The 27793-nt window shown below is 36.0% G+C and overlaps 1 protein-coding gene and 1 long non-coding RNA gene across 2 annotated transcripts in view; both read left to right on the top strand.

The window, feature by feature from the left end:
- The first annotated feature begins 5444 nt into the window (after positions 1 to 5444).
- The window catches only part of LOC134805461 (cadherin-99C), a 146945-nt gene continuing 124596 nt past the window's right edge, over positions 5445 to 27793 (top strand). Inside the window, exon 1 of the mRNA XM_063778765.1 lies at positions 5445 to 5723. The gene's annotated coding sequence lies outside the window, so the exon portion shown is untranslated. The remainder of the gene's footprint in view (positions 5724 to 27793) is intronic.
- Positions 24529 to 27793, top strand: part of LOC134805539 (uncharacterized) — a 624519-nt gene continuing 621254 nt past the window's right edge. The window contains exon 1 of the long non-coding RNA XR_010146315.1: positions 24529 to 24538. This is a non-coding gene — a long non-coding RNA (uncharacterized LOC134805539). The remainder of the gene's footprint in view (positions 24539 to 27793) is intronic.

Below are 27793 nucleotides of genomic sequence, written 5' to 3'. Positions count from 1 at the left end.
CCAATTTGTCAGTACCTAGCAGACATCATTCATTAAAAAAGGCCAAGACAGATGTGTGATTAGGTTAGACCGTAAAAAGTCTGCAGAGATTTTGATAGCCCACGCAGTGCAAGTGTCATTTTAAACGTCAAACTTCTATGAAATTATGACGTATAAAAAACACTTACACTGCGTGGGCTATCAAATCCGCTGCAGACTTTTATTGGTGCGACTATAATTAATTAGGTATAATCATACTTTTTACCTACTGACAAATTTGGTTTGCCAGATTATAAAAAAAATATAAAATATTGATAAGTAATGAAGTGATAACTACTAAAATATAAAAATATTCCTGTGGTGGAGACCCGGGAGCCAAATTAAAATGTACATTTTAATTATATCATATAATTATGTCATTTTGTATTCGCGTGTGGGCAAGTATTGGCGCGAGCGAAACGCACGGATCAATTATAGCCAAAATGACATAATTTTGACATAAAAATGTAAGTTCGAATTGGCTTCCCAATAATGGTATGGGATTCAGTTTCCATGACCGTGAACATGACATAATTAATAATAGGGAATATTACCACAGAAGAAATAATAGTACTACCAAAGAATTATATGACAAAGAACAACTGTCAATCTTCGAAAGTGTGACCAAAAATGAAATGCAAGTGTGTGCGTAAATTGTCTATGTGAGATCAAAAATAGTGATGTCATGTTACAACATATTAGACGTGTGCGCCGCGCCGGCGCGCCGCCGCCGCCGGGCTTTTTGACCACGCCGCCGCCGCCGATAAATGATCGGCGTGAAATCGGCGTGACCTTGAATGTTGTTAATTAGCTGTTTCAAGTTGGTTTTTGGATTACAAAATGGATTTTTTGTATTACTTATGTTACAGTTGTCAAATATACATCAATTATTAATTAAATGAAACTGAATAGCCAGTTGCAGAAACTATTTGACACACCAATTAAAGTAACTGAATAATCCTAAGTATTGACCGTCAACTGTTAACGAACGAACGAAGGCTGCTGCTAGTGCTGCTTATACCTTGAACAGCTAGAAGAACAAACCCCTCCATTCTCAAAGAGCTCTATGTCGCCACTTATCTTTTTTCCAACATGCCATGGGTGAGCCCTTAGGTTCTTCGGACATATTATCCAACGCATGATGTGGAGAAACACATGAATTTAAGCCGAATGAATGGCAAACGTGCTCGAGTTGGAGCATGTCGAACGCTATGAAGAGGTCGGCTTGCAGCAGTCTGCACCATGCAGTCCATACGGCTTATCACCGCACGAAATGGAGACAAATTACATGTGGTCGCGAGCCTCAGAAATGAGAAAACGAGAAAGAAGATACGTCTCAGTGATCCTGGTGCTTGTACGACAAGAAGACCATTAAAAAGAAGCCATAGCAGTCCGCTATAGTCTAGCAAATGTCAAGGATATGTGGAGTTTTGTTTTGTTAAAGTACGTCATTTTTAATAGGATAAGCCATGGAAAGCTTGAGAAAACAGAGAGTTACAGATCGGATCGAAGGTCATTGGGACCAGGTAACCTCTTAATGCAAGCCAGTTACTAGGGAAAATAAGTTATTTTACCTATCCTATATTAGTTTACAAACCCTATTTTACTTCACAGCATATTCAAACGATACGTAGTTAACTGACCAGTAACCTGCATTGATAAAATTTTCAAGAAAAACAACAAATTAATAATAATAATAACACATTTATTACGTTAAATAATACAATTTTAAGCTTATTTCAATACAGTTGTGTGGTAGCAAGAAGAGAAATCTAATCTTCAAGGATGGGTATTCCACAGCCGTCTTCAGATCCAAATCTTTCTATCCTTCTTCTCGTTCCTCTAATTCTTAGAGAGACAGCTCTGATGATTGATATTTGTATTTTGACTTTGATCCAGTTGATTATTTGTGAGTATGGTTTCGACCATTTTTCATGGAGCTTAAGGGATGTTCTTTTTATGAAGGATTCATATTCCGTTCCAACAGCGCCATCACAGGAGACCACAAGAGGAGTGAATGAGGCTCTGAGATCTTCTGCAGCCAGGTCGTATTTGCGATGTTTTTCGCGAGCGTGTATTTGGGCAATCGTGGGCCATGTGAGTAGACCATACGAGGCGGCGTCGGCATTTACAATGCGAACGTCAAAGAACGCCTTCCTCGCTGGCTCCCATACACTTTCCAGTAGTAAGTCGCTTATTAGCCCTGGTTAGGGCTTGCAATCCGGATATCAGGATACCCGTTTTATCCGGATATCCGTACAATTTAGTATCCGGATTTAGATTAAGTTGACATCCGGATAAAACGGATAATTCGCATAATACAATGTTTAAGAAAACTATTTTAAAAACGTTGAGAGTTATGATGTAAACCTCGTTGTCGGTTGATTTTATTTATTTGGATACATTTTTACGTTATAAACCTGTTTATCCATTACTCCTTGATTGCCGTCTACTCCCTTATTTCTACAATCGTATGCAGATCGACCTAGCTCCGTAAAAGTAACTTTGAGTGTACGAGTACCGTGTTCCTGTCAAACATTACGTGACGTGCTGCGCTGTCATTATTGTTAGCGTCCGAATACATTATTAACAAAGTACGAACAGAACTAAAATGAGTCCAACGGAGGAAGACTTCGGTTGATATTAAACTGCCGATCGAAATGCAGTACGGTTTAGGAGAATGATGAAGAAGGTTTTAGCATTTTGTATTTGAATAAATATAGAAGAGGAAAAATGATCAGCCACGTGCTACGACACGACCACTTCATCAGAAACATCATAGAAGGCAAAATAAATGGAAGGAGGGGGAGGGGAAGACCAAGAAAGAGTTATATGAGCCAAGTAAAGGAGCATGAGGGGCCGTGTCGTACCAGGACATTGAGGGGCTGGCTTCGGATCGACCAAGGTGGAGACAACTTCATCACGCTGCACCGACAAGAGCCCAGCTCTTAAATTGAATGATGATGATTAGAATAAATCTGTAATGGAAATCTTGAATAACTTTAAATGCAATGTAAAATCTCAACAATAAGAGATTGTTCGATTCTCTAAATATTATCAAAAACTCTACCAAGAAATGAATTTCGCAGCGCAGACTGCTAATATTAAATGGAGGGTTGAAGTATCGCCATAACATAGTAAATTATTGCAAATATAGTTTGTGTTATCCGTTCGACCATATCTAATCAAGCAATCAAAGCTTGTCTAAGAAATCTTTGCCGAAATTTTTTTAGTTCTTGGTGAGTATAATTTTTTGCCTAATGGCATTTTGCCATTATCTCGTCACGTGGCAATTCAACACAATAACTCGTACCAACTTAACTAACCTAACCTAACCTCACGGTTACATCAGCTGTATGTTTGCACTTGCACATCAACTTTAAAGCATCGGCGAAAAGGTAGAACGCCAAAAATAGCTTAAATACTTGCTGTTACATAGCCTTGTATACGTAAAATTGTATTATATTACACTTTTTATTGAGTTCATGAGAGATTTCTTAAATAAAAAGTAAGTATTCGAATTATCCGTTTTATCCGAATATCCGGATAGTAAAATAATTAATATCCGAAATATCCGGATCCGAAAACTGGGCGGATATTGCAAACCCTAGTCCTAATATAGTGCGGGGTGTCGTTAGATAGGTCTTTCAAAACGAATATTATGGTTCTTCAAGAACATAGAGGTACAATAATATAGAGATGAAACGGGGGAGGGGCCAAACGAACGAACGAGATGCACTTATGGAACTTTCAGTAGGAGTAGCAGAGAAAGCGGTATTATTGCTTATCCTTGTCACAGTCTCACTTTTTGTTTGTTCCCCACCTTTTTATTAGTATGGAGAATGGTGGGCAACAAATGAATTCGACCAATCACAGTGTCGCATTTGCGTATGTTTTGTCCCTCGCGGAGGCACGCGTATACCACTTCTATACGATCCTACCTTCTATGTTCAAGAACCAGTTTTTGATAAACATAATATATATACCTATGCGGAACGGAAATAATTGCTCTGAACTCTGAAAGTTGTGAACTGAACCATGGACCCAAAAAGTAATGGTAACCTATGTAAAAATCGTGAAAATAAAATTTTGTAGACTTTTAAGGAAAATTATAGCGAACCTGATCGGTTATTATTTTTCATTGATCAAGTAAAGACACAGATTATAAATATTATAATAAGTAATAGTTCTTAAACATAAGTATAATTTAAACTTCTCTTCTTCTCGTTCATAAATTAGTCAAAGTGGATTTTATGTTCTTCTACAATTAAATATATGTGGGTAGGTACCTACTTAATTTATGAATCTATTAAAGTTTGTTAAAGTAAGGGTAAAGTAATATTTTAATTGCTGTACGGTTACTTGAGCCAAGAATTTCAATTAACAGCAGCGCTTTGTTAACGCATAATCACGTCGACATTTTCTTCCTGCCCGCACCCGGTTAAACTTTACCGCGTTGTCCGCGTTGCATAATCCTAGAAATGAATGTTGTAGCCATGTTGTAGCTCTCAGTTCGCTTCATTGCTTTGCGGCAGGCCTCCGTCACACGCTCAAGGCCACGCGCTATATGCCTACCGCTCGGCGTATCGTCGACGATACAACCGACAGAGGGCCGCCGAATGCCCGCCTCAGCGCTCGCACCGCATTGCACCGCGCGTTTCCCGCGCTTATGCTTCGAAATGCCGAAAGCACGTAATTATTGTGCAGTAGATGGGTGAAAAAGTCAAAAAAACAAAGGAAAAAGCCTATAATAAAAATTCATCTTTTTATGGCGGGCTAAAGGTCCCACCTGAAAGTTTAATAATTATATTGAAGGGTTAGAAAAAGTACTTTTAAATAACTTTGACGACGTAATAATTAATCGGCCTGGTAGCACCGTATTACAACTTTTAAAAACCGTTGATTGTCCGTTGCTTTGCTCCTGAATATTTATTAAAATTATTTACGCGATTTAGGATATTTTCAACTACTTACTTATTAAATTTTAATAACAGAGAATTCCGAGAAGTGATAAAATTATAAATCATTATTTTAAAACTAAAACATATTTGATTCGCAACATTCGTTTTATTACAATAATCATCATAGGTAGGGTAGCTACAACCCTAGCGCATTCTTACGATGACGCGTTGGCACGTGACTCGCACGGCGGGCAACACAGTCTCGACTCTTTGTGCGCGTAATTATGGTACATTTCTTCTTGTCCTGAGCAGCAGGTATTATTATTAAGGTTCTGTAGGCTATTATAGCGTAGGTATTTTTGCTTTTGTTTGGGAATGAAGTATCTGTTACGTAGTAACTATTTATTAATCTGTGTTTGCGGTGCAGTTTGAGTTTTACGCCCTCGCGTCGACAGGTGTGGTGTCGCTACTATCGCATCTCCGTTCGCTCGCCCCTCTACTCGTTCGTACGTCAGTTTGAGTTCGTACGCCGCTCTGTGTAGTGTCGCTGTCGTTTATCTGTGAACGCGCGAAACTTTTTTTTATCGAAACAATTTGGAACGTTGTTTTTAATGAACAGCCAGTTTTTCGAGTGCGTTTGAAGTGCAGGAACGACTGTTGAAGACAGTTTTGTGATCATTGTGTTGTACCGTGAGTGTGGTTGTGGTCACAGGTGTCACATTCCGAGGGGGACGCCGCAGCCTCCGCTCGAACCCGGTACCGCAGGTGGACCGCTACGCGAGGAAACCCATTTAAACTGTTAAGGTAAAGTTTACATTTACTTTTATTTACGTAGCTGCTGTTCGTGGGAGGCGCGACTTATTAGAATCCTATTACAGCTGCTCTGAATTGAGTAGGCTTTAGGCTTACATTTACAACTGTAAGAACGCTTATTTCTTTACAAGCCCTGCCCTACAACGGAATCCAACGAGTGGGTGTAGGACAAGATGTTTATTTCCCGACTAGAAGTGAACCCTTAAGTAATTTATTGTGTAATGTAAACGTATGGGTAGTGGGTACCCATTTCGTATTAGAAGCCTTAAACAGCAGGAGCCGCAATTTTTTAACCTATTTTCATTTCGTTCTCCCGGTTATTTGAAGTAGCCAGCAAAGAGGGGCCTTCGTTCAATTTGTATTAACACGTGTTGTTAGCAACCTACTTGAGAGTAACTGCAGATATTAAATTAACATACGATAACAAACCTAAGAAGGTCACTGTGCCACAATAAAGGTAGGTTGTGAATGGATTATTCTGCCTTATTAGCTGAAGTTAAGGTGCTCATCAGAAATATTCGCCTCCATACTACCTTATAACTTCGAGTCCGAGACTTAACCTCTTGTGTGCCGGGATTTTTTTTCTAATAGGTAGTTTGCTCGTACGCGTATGCTCAGTCGGGTTGAGCTGAAGGCCCGTCCACCAGCGACTATTTGGTATAATTACAATAATGGTGTTCTTTCCTGCCGTCGCGTGCACGGGTCTTTGTAAATAAGATCGGCTACGTATTTACAGTCAAGTGTAAAATTATAGCTGCATACAACTTACTCAAAAATATGTCTCATAGTTCTTAATTCGCTACCATAAGGGCTATAGGACATACTCGTACTTCGGCGCTTACTTTTCTATGACAAGACAGGCGATCACGTGATGCTTTCCATAGAAAACGATGCCCCGGAAGCTCCGGCCCGGACACGGCCCGGTCTAACGTGAGTCATCCTTAATTAGGAGCTGAAGCAGTCCCCGCTCACGCCCCGCCCGGAAAACGCGCCTGTGTGACGAAGCCTTTATTTTACCATAGAATACACTGCAAGTGGAATTTGTGTAATTTCACCCTTTTAAACCCTCATTAATTTATAGACGCTGTTGTTGAAGGATTATTAACTCCCAACAGAACTATTTTTATCAAGCATAAGTCTGAGCGATTTTACAAATTTTTATTATGGAAATATTCATCGCTTCTAAGCGAAAGCTTGTGAAGCGGTCAATTCAACCATTTTTTTCTGCACAGGCGGCCTAGCCAAGGTGACAATCGCTTGCGCTACGACAAATGTGTTGTGGAAGAGTGATAGAGAGAGATGACTATGATACGTAACGGCGCGTTAACGATTGGCACGTTGGCTACGCTCCCTGTTAAACGTTCGTCGGATGGGTAGGTACAGTCGCCATATTGGGGCGGCCAAGGTGCTCATAAACATCTGAACACCTCTTTTTAAGGCGCTAATGTGCGTGTTCAGATATTTTTGAGCTCCTCGTCCGCTCCGATGTATCTGATGGCGACTGTACTTACCTACCTAACTAAGTTGCAATAATAACTTGGTCATTCGTCGTGAGAATCGTTGTGTCGTTTACCCACTTACCTGATTATGTAAATAAGTACTGAACACGACTATACCTACCTACCTCTGTACTTGTATAGACAATAGATGGGCTAACTACTTGAATCACTTGTGAAGATCCTACTTTTGGTAGGAAGGTAGGTCCTATCTTAGTACAATTGCCATCACTTCGTGAGAAACAGGTTAGTTGCTACGCTATAACGAGCCTGAGGTGTAGAGTAGACATTAGAAATGATAACAGGCATTGGTATACTTTACCTTATTAAAATTTGCAATATAATTACCTATCTCTGTAAATTTTGAATAGGTATTTAGGTTCTAATTTCCTAAACAGGTACCTACACATCAGAACGCTTGCCTCCAAAATATTAGACTCCCTTCTTTTTTTACTCGGTTAATACCGAGTAGGTATGAATAAAGTCACACATGCATACCTATCTGCTACGTATCTTACTGTCTTCAACAGTTAGTCATTATGAAACACCTGTAAATACCAATACACATTAATTTAAAATTTGACCTTTTTAACTGTCGGACACCTGCGTCGCTGAATACCGTGTAATTGCATGTTTAAAACCGCTAACAATGTAAGTATGTATACCTATCTACTATACATACTTAACTCTAGGTATTTAAAAAAGAGTAAACAAAATCTACCCTCAAATGGCTTCTTAAACCAGTTGAGGGTAGATGAAAACATCACATGATCAAATAATGTAGGTTAAAGTCAGGTCGTTCATTGACAAATCCAGGTGGTTTTGTATGTGGTTGGTTAATCAATAAATGTTATAACTACCCGAAAATATAGAAATTATTTGTTTACTTTTATTTAAGTAGGTAGCTATCTAAAGATACAGAGTAAGTATAGTAATAGTAGGAAGGTGCCTATTTTTTTTATCGGTAAATAGGTATCTGTAATGAAATCACTAAAAGTTTCAAATAACGCTAAGAATGGGAAAAAATATCTACTATCGGAATGTATTGTTCAACGCACTACTTAAATGCTGAACATTGTGTGGTCTTGTTGAAAAGACGCCCTTGCACTATTTCCTAACCTTACCATCTAATAGGTTTCGTGCTAAATAACAATGTGGGTGATTAGATACGTTTCTAACACTGTCACATTTAGTCACGCATAGTTTGATAAATATCAGGTTAAGGTAACGCCTGATTTATGTAAAAAAAACTTTGTGTGTTCGCTAGATTAGGGATATAAATTTAAAGATTTTTGATGAGGATCATTTATAATATCGAATCATTAAACTTCTTACGAAATCCCCTCCTTATTGCATCCGTCCGGCGCTTGTAAAAATTATGGTGCTTAGGTAAGGTAAACGTACTAGTGCTCGATATGTTAACGCCCAATAGATGACACCTTGCTGTCACCTCTATTGACAATGACTTAAGTTTCAAGATGACATGTAGGTACTGGGACCTCGTCGACCATCAGTACGTTTACCTTACTTACTTCTTTAACTATGTAATATTTTAAGCATTTAAAGTATCTACTACTTATGTGTTTGTTACATTATGCAGTAACAAAGTAAACTTCTAGCATAATATTTCATACGATTAATATCTGTGGCCAGCGAGCCCACAAATCTCCATTTATGTCGGTAACCGGGTCTAGATACCATCAAAATGCCGAGTCAAAGCAAAAGAACCAACCCTTTTCGTATATAAAGCAAGAAGCTTCGATAAAAATATGTGTTATCTAAATTGTTCAAAGTAGCAAGGCTCAAATTCCCGTGGCATTTAAGGCTCTACAATTTTTACTTACATCTCCCATACCAATGCTTGTGATAGTTAAGATATCGCTTATTGCCTCCTACGATTCAAACAAGAAATCTTATAGCTAAAACGGTATTTTGTCGTAGTATTCAAATGGAATAGGTTTTACAATGTTGTACTAAAAGCAAAAACATATAAAAATAATATATAGATAACAGCTTATTGAAGCACCAAGAAGAATGTAAATATTTCGAAACTTAGTGATCAGTTAAAATGATGTGTGATTTTATGTGTCACAGAACTGATAGGTACTAGAAATAATCTCGTAAAATAGGTATAACGTGGAGTACACGTAAATTCTCCTCGGGCACGAATTTCTTAAGTAAACTACTTTACGATAAATACTAATTTGAGGTAAGTAAACCAAGTAGGCTACTCCACCTTAAATTGTACTTAAACAGCAAGTAACATGTTATTTACGAGATAAGCCACTAGTCAATTCACTGCAAAACAGTAAAGGAAAGGGATTGACATTAAAAGGCCAACTGGGATTGACGGAATTTGAATTCAGAATTAGAGTGATCATGTGTTGTCGCAATCGCTTTGTTAGATCTGAGACCTAAACTGTTAAACTGCTCGAACCTGTTAAGGAATGCAGCTAAGGCCGAATGTAACAGCCTTTGTAAGTGGGACGAGGGACTTAATTTATCCAATGTGACAGCCCTGCGAATTTAGTGTGGCCTTGGTACAAATATCTTCTTAATGTATCATGAATTTGGTGTGCGCCCTTTTTGTGACTTGCCAATTAATTTAATTACTAAAATTTATAAAAAGAGGTGCCTAATAGTGAACATGTCACCGGCCCTACATCGGGAGGGAAAAAACACGTGAAGGATGATTCAGATTTTTATACGGATCGTTTTTTACAGAGGATTCCATTCTGTAAAAAAATTAAGGCAAAATGTACACAAGGATTAGCCTAAGATATTTGTTTGACCTTCGCTTAGTCGTTTGTTTAAATATCACAGTAATTTTTATTTAGGTTTGAGTATCAAATTAGGATCTCGCGACTTTGTCATAGAGAAAGTGTGCTGCATAGCCGGACAATTTAGACCGGATTTCTTCTATAAGATAATCTGTAGCGCATTGATTAGTACAGTACTTACCAATTAGTTTCTTATTTTAATGCTAATAGACAGCTGCTTGTAACGGAGCCGCATTCTTATCAGTTCACAGGGCCTACCGCGAACCACGTTCGACGTGTTGCCTCCCTGTCACACTTACGTACGAATTTACAAGTGCGACAGAGAGGCAACACGTCGAACGTGGTTAGCGGTAGGCCCTCAACACCTGACCAGCTTTTCGATTCGCAAACCTAACTTACTAAACTTAGCTATTCGATTAGTCTCACCATTACTAATCATGTGAATTGAAATTAGAGAAATATTTTTCAAATATGGATGATGTTTCACTGCAAGTCGTAGAGTCCCAAAAAAGTTTCAATTCAAGTAAGTAAACATTCCACTTAAAATAAATAAATGAATGAGTTCAAAGCATTATATTAGGAATACATAGGTCAACATAGCACACCTTTCGTAATAAATTACATACTTTTTTTCCTATACAAGGCATCATATAGAAGGCAACCCAATAGCTTAGACAAAAATATAAATTTTCTTACCAAAATACTATTTTATGAAGTGTACGAGTAACAAAGCATAAATTACCATAGAACTGTAAGAACATAAGTTCATAAACTGAGAATAATGATAATGTAATGTCTCTGAATTGCACAACACGACCTAACTTCTGTGCTCGGTTGTGCTCGATAAATCTCTCGTTTAGTGAACATGCCATGGTTCCTAGGAGAGGCCTTACTGACGAGGTCGACAATGCTCTTAACAAATGTCAGTTGTGATATAATTTCAGTTTGTGACGCAATTCTAAGGAAATCTTTGGAATGTCAACAAGGCAAGGCAAGAATGTCAGTAAATTTTCTAATCCGAACCAAGTAATCTCAATTTAATTAAATCTCAATTTAATTAATTTAATCTCAATAAAAAATGCAATAAAAATTTTACAAGAGCATAATAAATGACATATTGACATGACATGATATGACATATACATAATATATATCATCATTTATTTAGAAATGTAATATTTAAGTACTTAATAAAAATACGGTTTAAACATATTTAGGTGAATATTTTCGACATCTCTTTAACGTTAAAATCGAGCTGTATAGTAGTACCCAATAGGTGGGTAACTAGGCTAATTTGATAAACCTAAAATATTTTATAGTGTTCAAATCGATGTCAAAACCGGTGGGCAAGGTATAGTAGAGTTGAATAATTTTACGGTTTAGACTCACTTGTTTTTAGTCACTCGCGCGACATGTTTCGCTGCTCGCACTGTTAGTGCTTGAGAAAGGAGACCTAGGCTCTCCGAAACATGTCGCGCGAGTGACTAAAAACAAGTGAGTCTAAACCGTAAAATTATTCAATGTTAGTATGTCTCACAACAGTTTAAATTCGATTATAGTAGAGTTCGTTAAACTCTGAGGTACCGGAAAATATAATGAATGGACGTATTTTATTTTCACGTCAATTTAGAGTATTTTAAGAATATGCAATCTCAGAACGGTGTAGTGACACAGATATTAACCATTTCGCGTGACTTGAAAGACCATGTAATGCGGTTGACGTAATCGTTTAGGACAACAAACAATGGCTAGAAATGTAGTTACCTAAATTATTTTCGACTTATAAGGTCATAATATAAATATTTCTCGTAGGTGGTACGACCAACTTAACATCAAGTTATGAAATGCGTGTGGCGTGCCGTTTAGGTAGGTTGGTACTGGAAGTCTTTAGGTATAATAGAAAAGTAAATGAAAGGGACCGGCTTGTGCTTGCCTAATTATGCCCATGGCTCAAACCCACACGATGACTTCTTGAAACGGAAAAGAGAAAATTATACCATTGAAAACCAGCAACGGTTTCGTATATTTTCTATACTTAAGCAAAACAAATACTTATCAAACTAGCTATTTTACTTCCAAGTACAGTGGTGGCCATAATAGTAAATTACCTAGGAAGTTAATTTAATTTCATAGAATCAGACGTAACATTAGTTTTCTGCAGATGAGAGAAGCTTGAGAAGCTTCACGACTAGCTTCCTGTCGCACCCAGAAAGTTAATGTCGGCTTGGCTATTGTTTTCCTAGTCATTAACTCCATAAAATTTACCAGCACAGCGGACCCTTATTAATTATTGGTGCGATAAATAATATTTACTTACTTGACTTACCCTTGCAAACTTTTTTAAATCATGACATTGGAAAAGGCAAAATTATATCTCATGGCTACTCTATTTAATTGTAGTGTTTGAACTTTATTTTTAATGTTTGTGCAGCATGATTTGTCAAAACTTACCTTGTTTATGTTTATAGATGGAATAGTTTTTGTGGATACGTACGTCTACCATCAGTTTTTACATTGACATATACGCTCACGTCTACGTAACTTACTTTCTATGCATCTCGCTCGTACTCGCTTATTAGTGCAAGCGAGATGTACAGAAAGTAAATTACGTAGACGTGAGCGTTATGTCAATGTCAAAACTGATGGTAGAGGCTACGGTTACTTGTATAGTTTTCTCACGCCAATGACATTTCTTGTACTAACACTACACGACATATTATCCGTCAAGTCTCTTATAACTGTTTTAATAGGCTCTTGAACATCCACGTTACAGTACAGTATCTCTAATGTAACACAATAATTCCGATATTGCCTTGAAAGCGCAAAAACTATATACGACCCAACTTATCGGAACTAAAGCCTAACAAAACTGAAGACTTCGGTTAACAAGCTTTTGTAATTCTTTAGACCTTGAAAGAACCACTACACTAATGTTACAACCCTCTGAATATTACATAAATCTCCGTCAATTTAGTTCATAAAGTGAGAATCGATCGTTTTTCAATGGCACAGCCTGGTATAGCCAGACAAAAGCGAGATAGGCGTTGATAGATAGTTGTCGACCTTTACGCGTACCGAGGACAAAAAGCGGAGTGAGGACGTACTTTTACTTGTCTGAAATGTCTAGTCACCTGCTTGGTTACTACCAACAGATTTTTTAGGCTTATTTGACGAACACATTCGATTTTTACATTTGTATTCATTTAATAAAAGAGAGGACGGTATCTCTGATATCAATTTTTTCACTGAAGTTACCCAAGGGTAAATATTCACGATTTTACAACATTTATTTTTCTGATTAAGGCTAAGTATATCAGTAAAAGTCTGACCTGCAAACTATCAAATAGAGAAAAAACTCAATGATTAAGATCTCTTAATCATTGAGTTTTTTCATCATCTGATGCAGCATACATAAAGAAAGTGTGGTTTTCAGAAAGCATTTTATGTCGCAATTTTATTTTTAATTCACAACAAGAAGCGGTTTAAACCGGTGAAGTTTTACAGTCACACTATTTTTATTTACATGCCTAGTAGTAGGTACGTCTATTATTAAGTGGTTTGATACTCGTAATAGAGAAAGAATTCAGCATCCGCTTTGTTCTGGCAGTGATTGTGTGTCCTTTGTTGTCAATCATTGTCATTAGATGTTGATGTGTTATTGATCGCTGACGCGAGGAGTTAGGAATGAATGGTTAGACATAATGAGTGGAGCTCAATTAATTCCTTTTAGATAATAATATATCTGGCGTGTTTCTTGTCTTGCCTTGTCTTACCCACTTAAACGCAACATTCACTTGAATAAAGTTAATATTATAAAAGGTACATAAAGTATGAATCTATAAAAAACAAATATTAAATTGAAGAGTGGTTTTACATTAAATAATGATACTCGTAAGACAAAACGATTGATAATTTAATCTTAGTTTTTAATGAAAAAAACACGTTCGATCTGATTATAAATTATGTAGATGAAGCTGTGTCAATCATACAAATCACGTAACCAATTAATTATCTGGCAATCTAATCGTGAGAATAGACATTTATGTAATCAAAGCAATAAGAAATGAAATTACGTATTTCTTTCTTTTTTATTACATAGGTAAATAAATTTGCCAATTGGCGCCTCGCCCACGTGTCTTATTTTTAATCAACTCGTAATGAAATGTATTCTAAAACACATTGATTGTTTACATAAAGCAAATGTGAAATGGCCTTTACAAATAAATACCATCTTGAGTTGAAATAATTGTTGTAATTTTTGAAAAACAATAGACTTTAAGTTTTAAGATTTTAGGTATATATTTTCATGGCAATACTAGATTAGTCAATGAAAAGTGTACCATTCATATCACAAAATCGCAGTAACAATATTTATGCATGCTCTTAAAGTTTTGCGCTGGTTGTGTTAATCCACTTATGCTTATGTCTCATTTATTAAATAGTTAGCACCGCATCATTACCACTAGAACTTGGAGTCAAATTGTAAAGACCCCTATAAATATTTCATAGTATACCGTCATTAGCATAACTATTACCATTCCTTTCCCAAAAAGGTAAAGCCCTAATATAACTACAAAACATACAACTATAAAGCAAGTGAAATAAATTATCATGTATTATGACATTTTGTTTGTATTGTATTAGTCTTAAATGGATATTCAAGTTACCGTTGATGCAGCAACTACTTATATAAGTTTCCTGATGCCAAAGTGATACATTAGGTTATGTAAGAATTCGGGAAAGAGGTTTGTTTTGTTTGGAATCATTTAAACAAACATGTTTGTTTGTTATCATTATCGATCGTGTTTGTCCTGTCTGTCATTTCGACATTTTGTGTTTATTAAAAACATAAGACATTTAACAGGATATTGTTAATTATAAAAGATAAGCCTTATAAAAGGCTTAATAAATAACTCTGAGGACTTGTCGAATTTAAACTATCGTGATACATAGTAACATTAAGTTAATTTTACGGTTAAACCCACGTGGTTTAGTCACTCGCGCGACACGTGAATTTAACCGTAAAACAAGACCGCAGTGATCCCATAAGTGTACCGCGAACAAAGTTGTGTGAGGTACACTAATTAGCTTAATCCGAGGAGTTGATAACGAATAGCTTTTTAACAACAAACCATAGAAGCGGGTCGTGAATCTCGCGACCTAAACGCGCATGCGCCATGCATGAATATTACGACGCCTACGACGACGTTTTGGTCGCGTGGTACAGGTTGCGATTGCGACAATTTAATTGTTTGGTATGGCTTCTATATAATAATGATAACTTAATGATCACATTTCAATAGTTGATGTATACGCAAGCACACATAAATACAAATGAGCATTCGAGCTTTATAAATATGTCATAGTTTTGCTCTGTCCTTTATAATAATTAAATAATATTTATTTTATTTGTTTGTGGTTTATGGATGTATGACCTTGATCCAACCACCCAGCGAGAGTCTCTCTAGGTGTTGGTCGAGACTCTTCGCTATGAGACCGTTCGCTGACACGACTATCGGAACAATGATCGTCGAGTCAACATCCCACATGGCGGTAATCTCGTGAGCTAAGTCTAGTCGTTGATCACTATTTGATTATTAATTTGTGTCACTATCATATCATATCGAAAGAAGAAGATATGATAACAACAACAAATAATTTGAATACGTTTTTAGGCTTCCGTACCTCAAAAGGAAAATCGGATCCATTATATTATAGGATCACTTTATTTGTTGATGTGTTATTATTGTGAAGAAATACGCTCTTTAATAATATACCTACATACTCTTTAATAATATAACTACCGAATTAATGATTTCAAACATTTTATCCACACAAGCGAAATGTGTATTTCTTGTAAATCGAGTTTCTCGAGATCTGGTTAGTTGCGTTTAGTGTAAAAAAAAAACAACTGTCACTGAAAACGAATGGCATCATTGAACGTGAGTCAATGTCGTTCATCTCAGTTTCGCCTTAATAGGACCGTATCGAGCTATCCCTCTCCGATTCCATCTTAATGTCGCTCGTATCTCGATTGGTACATCAACCTGTCTTATGTTTTACTAAATGAACTTTATGTTATTTTTAAACGAAGAGCAACGTAACACTGCGCTAGGTTTTAAACTTTGTAAGATAAACTAGAATCGTTTTTAGGGTTCCGTACCCAAAAGGTGAAAACGGGACCCTATTACTAAGACTCCGTTGTCCGTCCGTCCGTCCGTCCGTCCGTCCGTCTGTCACCAGGCTGTATCTCATGAACCGTGATAGCTAGGCAGTTGAAATTTTCACAGATGGTGTATTTCTGTTGCCGCTATAACAACAAATACTAAAAAGTACGGAACCCTCGGTGGGCGAGTCCGACTCGCACTTGTCCGGTTTTTAATTTACCTATGCTAATTAGAATACTGACACGCGAGGATATTTTATTATTATATATACGGACAGTTTTTATATTAATTATAACTAGTAAGTATTTCATTAAATTCTCCTTTTTTGTTGTATTTGTTATTGCATATTATTAGAGCATATCTGCTATTATTACCGGAGTGATTTAAACAATATGTTTATGAATACGATTTTCTCGATTCTTTAATTCTTCGTGCTCGTAAGGTATCGTGTGGTGGGAACGATCTAAGAGACGCCTTCTTAGTAGCTTAATTAATGTGTGGTCATCAGTAACAGGCATGGGCCTTTCCTGTTCCCATCCCCAGTCACATTATTGTTCGTGCGGGTTTCTGCCACTTAGTACCTACTATCTATTTTATACTGTTATATTTCATTATTACTTATTAGCTTATTTGTGTCGCTTAACTTTAAACTTGGGTAAATCCATTCGACTCTTTCAGCAAATATCTACCCTATTAATACTTACCTTCTCTTAATACCAAAATCGCATAATCTGACAGATGGATTTACCCGAGTTTGGAGTTAAGCCACTCATTTATAGTATCGAGTTTATCATTCAACGCTTTAAAATAATCTCTATGCCCCAGTTATCGTTGGATTAGGTCAGCGGTCGGCAACCTTTTAGCAGCCAAGGGCCACATAGTAGTTAACGATGAGTAAGTTGACGCGGGCCGCACTCTGTTAATATTTATGACTTTATCATACATTGTCGTTTGTCAATATTACATAGCCAGGGAGGCTCGCAGGCCGCAAGTGACAGTTTCACGAGCCGCATGCGGCCCGCGGGCCGCAGGTTGCCGACCGCTGGATTAGGTACATATTAGGTAAAAAGTAAGTACAAAAAATTAACTTAAGTGTAATAAAGATACCAAAGGCAACAAACCGTCTAACTACTTATGTCCATTGCAGGCTGTTATTACCTGTAGATATAATTATGTCTTATAAAGCTAACTATTTATTCAGTGATTCGATTGTGTCTGACTAGAGTCAAAGCTCTATACATTACTCCCTCTAATTATGTAGAGGGTTGAGTTAGTTTTACGAAGGTAGGTAATTATAATAAGTAATTGCTTATTATGTAATCATTGTGTAGACCTAAATATTACATATCATACCTAAACCATACCTAAACTACACAATTTCGAGTCTATAAGTACAAATTCGTGTGAATCTTTTCATATATTAGACATCAACGCGGACAATTTAAAAACTCTTAGCATCAACCAACGACTTAGGGCTGTATAGGAAGGACGGAAATACCTACATACTACATAGGCTGAACTTATCTTACTCGTTACGTATTTCGCGTTTCTTTCCTTCGATGAAAAGAAAAACAACAAACTCAACGCACAAAAACTCTTTGTAGTAGGCACAGCGTACAAAGTAAAAAAAGTCATTGAAAGCTCTGTGATTCAAACGTGTTTTTAAATGGCGTCATGTACGTTGATGCAGAATGAAATCATCGATGACTGAATCTGCTTAAAAGTTCATCATCAATTAATTCACGACTTCTGTTGTAGGAATTCTATGAACTTCATTTCTAAATTAATATTGCATTAACTCTGCCGATATTAAATTATCCTTATTCGGATCCTTGGAAACAAGGAAAAATACGAGAAAAAAGCAAATTCTTGACGTAATCAAACATCCTTCGCGCATCCTTTGACAAAAGATCTATCTTGCGGCTTCTTTGAATGCGTCCGCGCCGCCGTGTCGTACCCCCTCCCGGTTCCTCGGAACTATAACCAATCGTCTTTTGTTTGTTAAACTGACAAACCAGTCTACAAACATGAACCTTTTTACATTCGTAATATGGATGAAATTCGTAATCCTATCTTCTAAGGATCCGGCCGCGTGTTAGTCTAAATTCTGTTTTATTTCTAAAGGAATTAAGTGTATAATTCGTCGTGCTTCCCTAGCACCTTTTTTATAACAAGTAATACTAAAGGTAATGTCCCCGGGTATAGTAGATGTTATCACTGTGATAATACAAATAAATATAGGCACTACGTTATACACTGCGAGTACAGAAATAACATTATACCTATTGATTCAGTTGCTTAGAAAAACTGTATTTCATTTGCAGCTGTAGATGTACGACTAGTAAAAATACGATGTTCTTCCTCTGTCGAGCAGGAAATTTTATTTTATAAACGTTATAATAGTTATTTATATTTACTGCTGATCGTACACACCACTTCAATCTATTCCTCTGAAGTGGTGATAAACATATAAACAGGAATAGTTATTGTTACTTTTCCGCTACTGCAGCCTGGTTTTCGTCAAAATTCCACACAATAGATATAACCAAAATAAACCTAAACAGTAGGTGCTATTTTTATTCGTTTACACAGAAAATAAGCGTATACACTGCAGTGAATTGATGTGATTGTCCGTAAATTGATATTCATCGCACGCGCTAGTGCGTGTGATCGATCTTTTGTCATCTTCGTTTGCATGTTGCATCGCGGGACTGGCAATTCGCTGTCTGTTTCAGTGAGCATTTACTCTTAGATGTCCTTATGACCCTTAGCGCCACTTGCACCATCCCACTAACCCGGGGTTAAGCGGTTAAACCGTTAACCGAGTGTCAAATTCTACTTGTAACCGTGGTAACTCCAGGTTTAACCGGTTAACTCCGGGTTAGTGGAATTAACCCATGAATGAACAGTTACAAAATAGTAATAAAGACTCATTGGTCGCACAAATGCAAGTACATTATGTAATTTCAGAAAAGCTGATATGAGGAACCTAACCTAAACCTATAACTTAAGCCTACTACCTAATGACAGGAAAAGCAATACGGGAAAATAGAAATACCGGTAATTTCAAATAAAATGCAATCAGTCAACATTCAATTAGAAAGATGTAGCAGGCCATAAAAATTTCGAAACAAAACGATTACTCACTAATCGGTCTGAGGCGTCGGAGCGAGTCATTGCTTTCAAATTAAATAGTTTTGCAGTTGAACGCTCTATGAATCTCCAACAGTTTCGCCGTTAGCTGATACAATTGCTTACAGCAAGTTACTCGTACCAGTACTTTAGTGCTGATGAACTTCGAAACAGATGAGTTAGTTATCTTGCTATAATGCCCATCAATTAATCTTTAAAGTTCTAACACCGCCACTATGCTTGTTGGCAAGTTTCAAGAGTCAAGTATAAGCAATCGAAACACAACTCAAAACTACTAATAAGAACATTCTATAATATGTTCTTTAATGTACTGGTTAAAATGTTACTTTTACTGTAAATATGCGGAAATATGTAAACCAGCATGTGCATATGCATAATGATACAAAAGTCATTAAGTATATCTGCCAGGGAACTTCTCCCACGGTACTGGGAATAAAGGTTTGTTTGGTCGTATGGTCAGTTAACTGTATTTTACATGTGCACACGAAAGCTCAATGAGATTGGTACGTTCTTAAACGGGAAAGTAGCCTCGAAACATAAATGAGACAAAATCTTTCCCCCTTCTTCTTCCATAGCCCTTACTATTCTGTCACAGATATTTTTTTTGGCAACATATTCTAGGAGGCTTACTCGGATTTGTTATGGTTAACTTTATTTGGATTAATTTCATCTGGATTTGTTATGGACATGATCTGTCAGTGTCAAATTGAAGTCTCTGGTTTAAGAAACTTACAGTATACACTCGTAGATACCTACTGTAATTCTTCCGAAGGGTTGGCGCTTAGGCATCTAGTTATCATTATGCTACAAGATTTCCCGTCAATAATTACATCCATCTTACGCATAATAATTTGAATTATAAAGCAGAAAATATTACGGTACCTACAGTACATAATTTACTATGTGATGATGAAACCTAACTGCTTGTATCCATATAAGATTTAGATGAGATTCTTTATTACTGAGTTAATTCGTTATTATTTTTATCTAGTACATAATTATTGCGCCAGTGTTTTATACTTAAATTGGAGGATATTGAATTCACGTGTAATTTATATATAAAACCTCACGACGTCACGTACTCGTACGTTAAAACTGGCTAAGCTTGGGTATATTTTTATCATCATTAGAGTGATATATTAATTAAAAATATGTTCTGTTAAAAATATGTAGTAAAATTACAGTTATATCATCTTCAGTATATATAAGGCATCATTTAAATGTTGTAAAACGAGTATAACGCGGTACAACTTGAAGAGCATCTTTAATTAAATTGATTGGATTCGGTTTTCGATCACGATTCTTTAATTAGAGTTGGAAATTGTGCATATAAATATAAGTAATTTGAGACTTTAAACTCTCGCGTTTTGTACACATATTTAATTACACAAACGGGTCTACCGCGATATAATTTCATTGTTTTTACCTTTAATTCCGACGTTTCAGCTGAGTTGCACCAGCTGTGGTCACGGAAAGACTGACGTCCCAACAAATGTCAACGGAGATATTAATAAAACACCACTAAACTACCCGAAATTAGTTTATAAAAATGTTCGGGGTAGACAAAGAAATTGCAGCTACCCGTTAAAGTTTAATGTTTATTGTCCACGGCACGACACGCAACACTCACAGTATCCGTACACTGGTCCGAAGATATATCCGCTGGTTTCAACATTTGAATCACTGGTCCCCAAGTAGACGATAATTTGTACCCGTCCTCACGATTGAAATTTTTAGGGTGTTTTTTAATTTCAATCGACATCGAATCAACATTTTTATAAACTAATTTCGGGTAGTTTAGTGGTGTTTTATTAATATCTCCGTTGACATTTGTTGGGACGTCAGTCTTTCCGTGACCACAGCTGGTGCAACTCAGCTGAAACGTCGGAATTAAAGGTAAAAACAATGAAATTATATCGCGGTAGACCCGTTTGTGTAATTAAATAAGTAATTTGAGGTTAAGGATAGTTTAAATCAGGGATGTTACGAATATTCGCATCCGCATCCGCGGAATATCCGTAATATTTTTTTAACATACGCATCTGTATCCGCATCCGCATAAAATCGATGCGGAGCTCATGCGGATGCGGATGTCGACCAAGTCGGTAAATGGTCGGTAACAGGAACGTCTTAGCGGTGGCGTAAGGCTAGGTAATTTCGTCATTATATAATAAGGAAATCGTCTACGTCCCGAAAGGGCGTACCAATTACTGTTTATTAAATACGAGTTAAACGCACCTATATTCTTGCTCAAATACTAAACGTTTTGTTTTTTTAAATATAAATTACTAAAAATGTAATTGTGACGTTTATACAATAAAAGTGCAATGCGAACTACCTGCAAGTCGACATTCTGTTGTCAACTGTCATGGCGTACAGGCGGGTCGCGGAGCACACCTGACTGACCAACTGAGTTTTATTTATCACCTTGTAATATAACAGAATCTAGACGTCACAATGGCGACGAGGATAAAGAACGTAAGAAAAAACAAAAAAATCGATGTAGTTGCTAAATAACCGACAAAAAGTTATCAGTTTGAAATTATTTTTTCAATATAAGGGAGGGAGACGAATGACCCAAATAGCACAGGTATGATGGACCCATTGTGGACTTAATTTATAGTTCTGAGCACATAAACATCTTTATAAGGTACACTTCTGGTATTGAAACTATATTTTGATCGAGAAAAGAACTATTTTTACGCTAATATTATTACTATAGGGCACATTTCAACGTCTTATTCAGTTTAAATACTATTTAATGCTTTTACCTTTCCAAAAAACGGGTCCGTGAACAGAAATTAAGCCAAATACAGTAAAATAAGTTATTATAAAATAGAAATAAAAGTTTTATAGCGACTGTGTATTTAAGGAAGCGTGTAAAACTATAATTAAGTTATACGTATAATAAATAAACTGTCGCTCATATTGCTGTGTAGTGCTGAATATGTCTGTTCACCGGTATTTTACTACAGGTAACTAAGTATACCAACGTGGTGCTGTCTGCGTTAACGGTTGTTGAAACAATATCTGGGTGCGCTGTAGTTTATTATTAGCTCACAAATGTATCAAATTAACGACAAATGCTTAATAATAGTTCACATAATAGGGTTAACACTTTTAACCAGAAGTTATCTACCTAAATAAATAATAAGTGTACGCTTTATTTAGCGTCAGACTCAATAAAAATCAACAGATCATCTGCTATACAACATGGTGCTACTTAGTTTAAGTGTGCTAGTTAGATATGCATTTAAATTATTTAACCAAATCAGCATAATATTATCTGGGTCTTGTTTCTATAATGCAAAAGGAAAAATAAGTAAACAAACTGATACTGTCGGTGAAATTTGTCGTAAAGCTTAAGCTTAATACGAGTATTCTCCAAAAATGGAATACTTTTATGGTTGTAAATGTTGTTGTGTTAATATTGCACTCACCCTCCTGGGGCCCAGCCATACAAGGAAAAAGTCTGAAATTTGCTATTGAAATTTGAATCTATAGTGTATTCAGGGTTGATTTTGTTTTGTTTAAAATGGAACGAAGCAAAACAGATGCAACTCTGCTTCAATTAAACATTAGGTTGTGTCGCTAAGGAGCAAAATGTCATGGTTACGGCGACGGCGAACATTGAATCCTGAACGAAGCGAGGTATTAAAATGGAATACTGAGCGTAGTGAGGGATTCAAGTGTTAACGCCCAAAGTGAAAATAATTTTGCTACCATGTGACCCATACTGCTTTTCACATCACATAATATATGTATAAGGAAATAAAAAATAAAAATAAGTTAGATTAAAGAACCTAAAGTCTTAAGAGTTTAAACCTAAAGAGTCTTAAGAGTTTAAAGAGTTAAAGAGTGAAAAGAGTCTGAAAAGTCTAGAGTTAAAAGAGTAAAAAGTCTAAAGAGTCTAAAGAGTCTAAAGAGTCTAAAGAGCCTAAAGAGTCTAAAGAGTCTAAAGAGCCTAAAGAGACTAAATAGTCTAAATAGTCTAGAGTCTAAAGAGTCTAAAGAGTCTAAATAGTCTAAAGAGTCTAAATAGTCTAAAGAGTCTAAAGAGTCTAAAGAGTCTAAATAGTCTAAAGAGTCTAAAGCGTTTAAAGAGTCTAAATAGTCTAAAAAGTCTAAAGAGTCTAAAGAGTCTCAAGAGATTAAAGAGTAAAGAGTCTAAATAGTCTAAAAAGTAAAGAGTCTAAATAGTCTTAATAGTCTAAATAGTCTAAAGAGTCTAAGGAGCCTACAGAATCTAAGTTAGAGTCTAAAGATTGTAAGAGTTTAAATAGTCTAAAGAAGTCTAAGAGTCTTGAGAGTCTGAAGAATCTAGAGTCGTACATGTGTGCAGTAAACAGATTTTGTTGAAAATAGTTATAATAAAAAAAAAACCATTTTCCGAATAAATGTAAAAAATTCTTCCACCGAACTTAGAAAGTACCTACTACAGCTGGTAGGACCGTGGGCCTTGGGAAGGTATGGCTATGCTTAATAATTCTGCTGCGCCAGCAATGATTGCGCGGTGATCGATTACATTTGGAAACTCATGAAATGCTTACCTTGTCCTCCTTAAATAAGTTTTTTATTTAATTATTTAAACGAGTTTTCAAATACAAGTACCGCGGTTATTGTGGTGGGGCGGGGTTGCTGATGCCGACTATGGTGTATTTAAAATAACTAACTAGACATTGACACAACCTTGCCTATAAATATGAAAACTAGAAAAGTCGAGTTTCATAGGCTGAAAAGACAATGGTATTAATGTATAGTTTATGCAAGATACGAGTTCCGTATGAATAAATACCTACAATTGGAGTGAAGACTCCGTGAGTGGAACCTAAGTCCGAATAAGGAAATACCATTGGAGTGAAAACTCCGCGAGTGCTGCATGGGATATCGGCCCATGTAGTGCAAATGATAAGTTCTTCAGAATTAAAAATAAATATAGCTCAGGAAAAATTCCATAAAATTTAAATTGTTAGTAATATGTGACTATAATTAACGTTAAGGAGTGAAACTCAGGTTATTGTCACAAAGACTCGTTGAAGTTTAATGTCTTGGGGTCCAATCCTATGTATATGTGTCTACCTGTTCTGTTTGTTACACGTTAGGTTACTTCGATAACTCCTTAAGTACAGAAACTCGGTAGTTAGAAGGTACTTACCTAACGCACATGTTCCGTGCTTACTTACGGATAGTATTACAATGATGTCTTAATTGTCCGCTTTAGAATGTGCCTGAGTGTCGTGTGCCTGCTATCTGCGAGCACTCTTCCAAGTACGCACGTTTCAGAAGCTAGCGTAATGGAGATTTTTAAAGTTGCTGTCGACAAATTATAAGAATACTTTTCGCAAAAACAGAGTTTGTATGAACGATTCGTGTTTCGACTGATGCAACAAGAATTGTACTTTGGAAATTTCTAATCTAATCTATTCCTAATGATTCTAAATGTGATTTCAATGCGGAAAATTGAGCCTCCGCCGATCTAAAGGAAAATATTGAATCTAGGGGTTTCAGTTATAATAAACAAGTGATTATGGGAACAAATTTGATAAAATGTTAGAAGGCAACTGAAAGAGTTTTTGGGCAAACATAACAAACAGGTAGACAGGATTGCGATAATGGCGCCGCCTTCCCCCTAAAAGATAAAATGTGCCGGCATGTGATAAATGTGCCTACAAAGGCCAATTCAAAATGCAAAGCTGCACTAGGACTAAATGAGTACCGATAAAAGTCGACGGGCCGGCTAAATGAAAGTCCAAAAATAAATAAATTACCTAAAGCCAATCAACTAATTTTAGTGCCAAAAGAACACAATAATTTTAAAAATAAATAAATTACCTAAAGCCAATCAACTAATTTTAGTGCCAAAAGAACACAATAGTAATTCTATAAATTTACAATCAGGTCAAAGGTCAATTTAAGGTAAATAAATAGACGCTGGGTCCGTCACAATGCCACACATTGTGTAGGTATCTAAAGTAAATGCTGAAAAAAATACAAAGTACCAATCAGTGACGATGCGTGAAACCTTGCACTCCCACTGCGCTACTTTATATATGACTTGTTCCTAATAGTGAAAACAATCAAATCAAATCCGTAAAATGGACGGCCAAGCGATGGCGTCAATATCGGACAGTTACCCAGATAGAGATGAGTTTTAATTAAGTGTAATAAAAAGGCACGTTAGTACGTATAAATACTGTGTACATATAAAAACGTAAGGACCAGACGTGATCTTGATTGCACCAAATTGCAGTTTGCCTAGTTGAGGTTGAAACTAACAAAATCAAACAAACCTTGTAAATTGAGGTTGCAGATCGAGCCTCTATATTTGCAAGAGTACATATATATTATCAAAGAGTTATTTACTTAAGTCGTTGTTTAATTATCGTACAGGTACTAAGTACCAAGTATGAACTAAAACCCAAAATGGCCTAGGGTTTTATTAAAGCAACGGAATAATAATAAAGTAAATCTTCGAACAATGTACTCGGTGAAACCGTGTTCATGGTAATGAAATTCCATTGGTTCCTTGTAAAATATACATAATTAGAGTTAAACAATATATGCCACCATCAAAATGAACATACACAGGTGCTAGTTTTGCTCTATAATATATCTGTAAGTAATTGAACCTAAGGGAAGCAAAATGTCTATAAAAAAAAATATTAATGTGACTGTAACCATGGTCAAATTAAGGCTGTGTATATTGTAGTCAAGGGCTACTGTAGACTATAGTCAAGGCTAAAATCAACTTCCAATTGTAAGCAGGGATTAAAGTTGTTTTCATAACATAAATAATATCATTCATTGTATAAGTAACATTAAGTTGCTAGACTAACAGTACAGTCGATATACCATACTTGAATATAATTGAGGTCAATACTGTATTCAGCAATTATTATAATTAAAAAACGGTAATAAAATAATGTATCCAATGCAATTTATAATAATAACGGTCAAACATGTAAGTACCTACATCATTTTACCCGAGTAATAGAAATCTATCTGTATAGATCATGGTTTGCGTAAATAACATACCAGTACACAAGTAAAACTAAATAGGTTGTGATATCTGGTATGACTTTTTACCTTACTTAACATTGGACCATTTACGTATATTATAAATTGCATTATATCTATATATTATACTATATTACCTATCAAACAGCCAAGTAAAACTGAGGAAATCAGTTGTTGCCAATAAATAATGTACATGTACGAGATGTTATTGGAAAGCGACCTGTATGTTACAATTTTATTGGAAATTCACGAAATAGGTATTGATTGTGTGAAACGTGTATATAGCTTGAACGCTAATGGAAATACCTAGAAAAGTGTAAGCATCCAAAGAAAATATGTATCAATTAAGGTTAAACTCGTAAGATATTTAAACCTCGAGTTATTATCAATTTGAATAAAAGAAAGCAGACTCAAAATTCAAAACTGAAAAAAGGAGAAGGAGAAAGACTGATATTGTAAAAGTAAAACCATAATTGTATTAAAACACTTTATTACGCTAAACAAGTACATAACAATAAGAGAATAGAATAAATGTGTACAAAGGCGAACTCATCCCTTTAAAGGATCTCTTCCAGCTGACCGCTAAGCAACTGAGAGAGATACTAGGAATAGTGTAAACATTCCAAGGTTATATTGTTAAAAAAATGTTTATTGTTGAACTGTTGAGAAATGAATATATCCACACCTCGCCGAGTTTCTTCCGCCGTGTCTTCTCGGGTCTGAGGTTAACGCTGTTTTCCGAACCGGTGGTAGTATGTCGAAATTAGAATCTAAATTAACCTAGCAGTTATAAGATAAACAGATGTGAGATGACTGAACAATTGTTGCATGGCTAACGCATAAATTAAAATAAATAAATCATTATAAAAAGGAAGAGATGTGACGTTTATACAATAAAAGTGCAATGCGAACTACCTGCAAGTCGACATTCTGTTGTCAACTGTCATGGCGTACAGGCGGGTCGCGGAGCACACCTGACTGACCAACTGAGTTTTATTTATCACCTTGTAATATAACAGAATCTAGACGTCACAGTAATAATAATAATTGATGTTTTTTAAGTACCCAATCCGCGTCCGTGGATGTCAAAAATCTGCATCCGCAACATCCCTGGTTTAAATGCATACTTCGCTCTCTGTTTAATTTATTAAAAATTAAATGTTTTCATTGATATTACTGATAAGTATGTAATTAAAAATGTATATCATGGGACCAGCAGGTACAAGAATGCAAAAATATGACTTGCCTGACCGCTGCACAGCGTAGAAGTAGATTTAGAGCATCATAATACTTAATTCATATAACGAAATTGTAAATTTATGATATGTCAAACTATGTTTTATGAAAACTACTTATTAGAGTAGAGTTAGGTAACTTACTTTAAATTCTAACCTGATTTTCTAAAAATGGAAATGGAAACATATATAATAGTCAAACTTACAAATAAA

The sequence above is a fragment of the Cydia splendana genome, chromosome 2, assembly GCF_910591565.1.
Source record: "Cydia splendana chromosome 2, ilCydSple1.2, whole genome shotgun sequence".
Classification (NCBI taxonomy): domain Eukaryota; kingdom Metazoa; phylum Arthropoda; class Insecta; order Lepidoptera; family Tortricidae; genus Cydia; species Cydia splendana.
The sequence above is the reverse complement of the archived record's forward strand: the minus strand, read 5'-3'. Positions and strand labels throughout refer to the sequence as shown.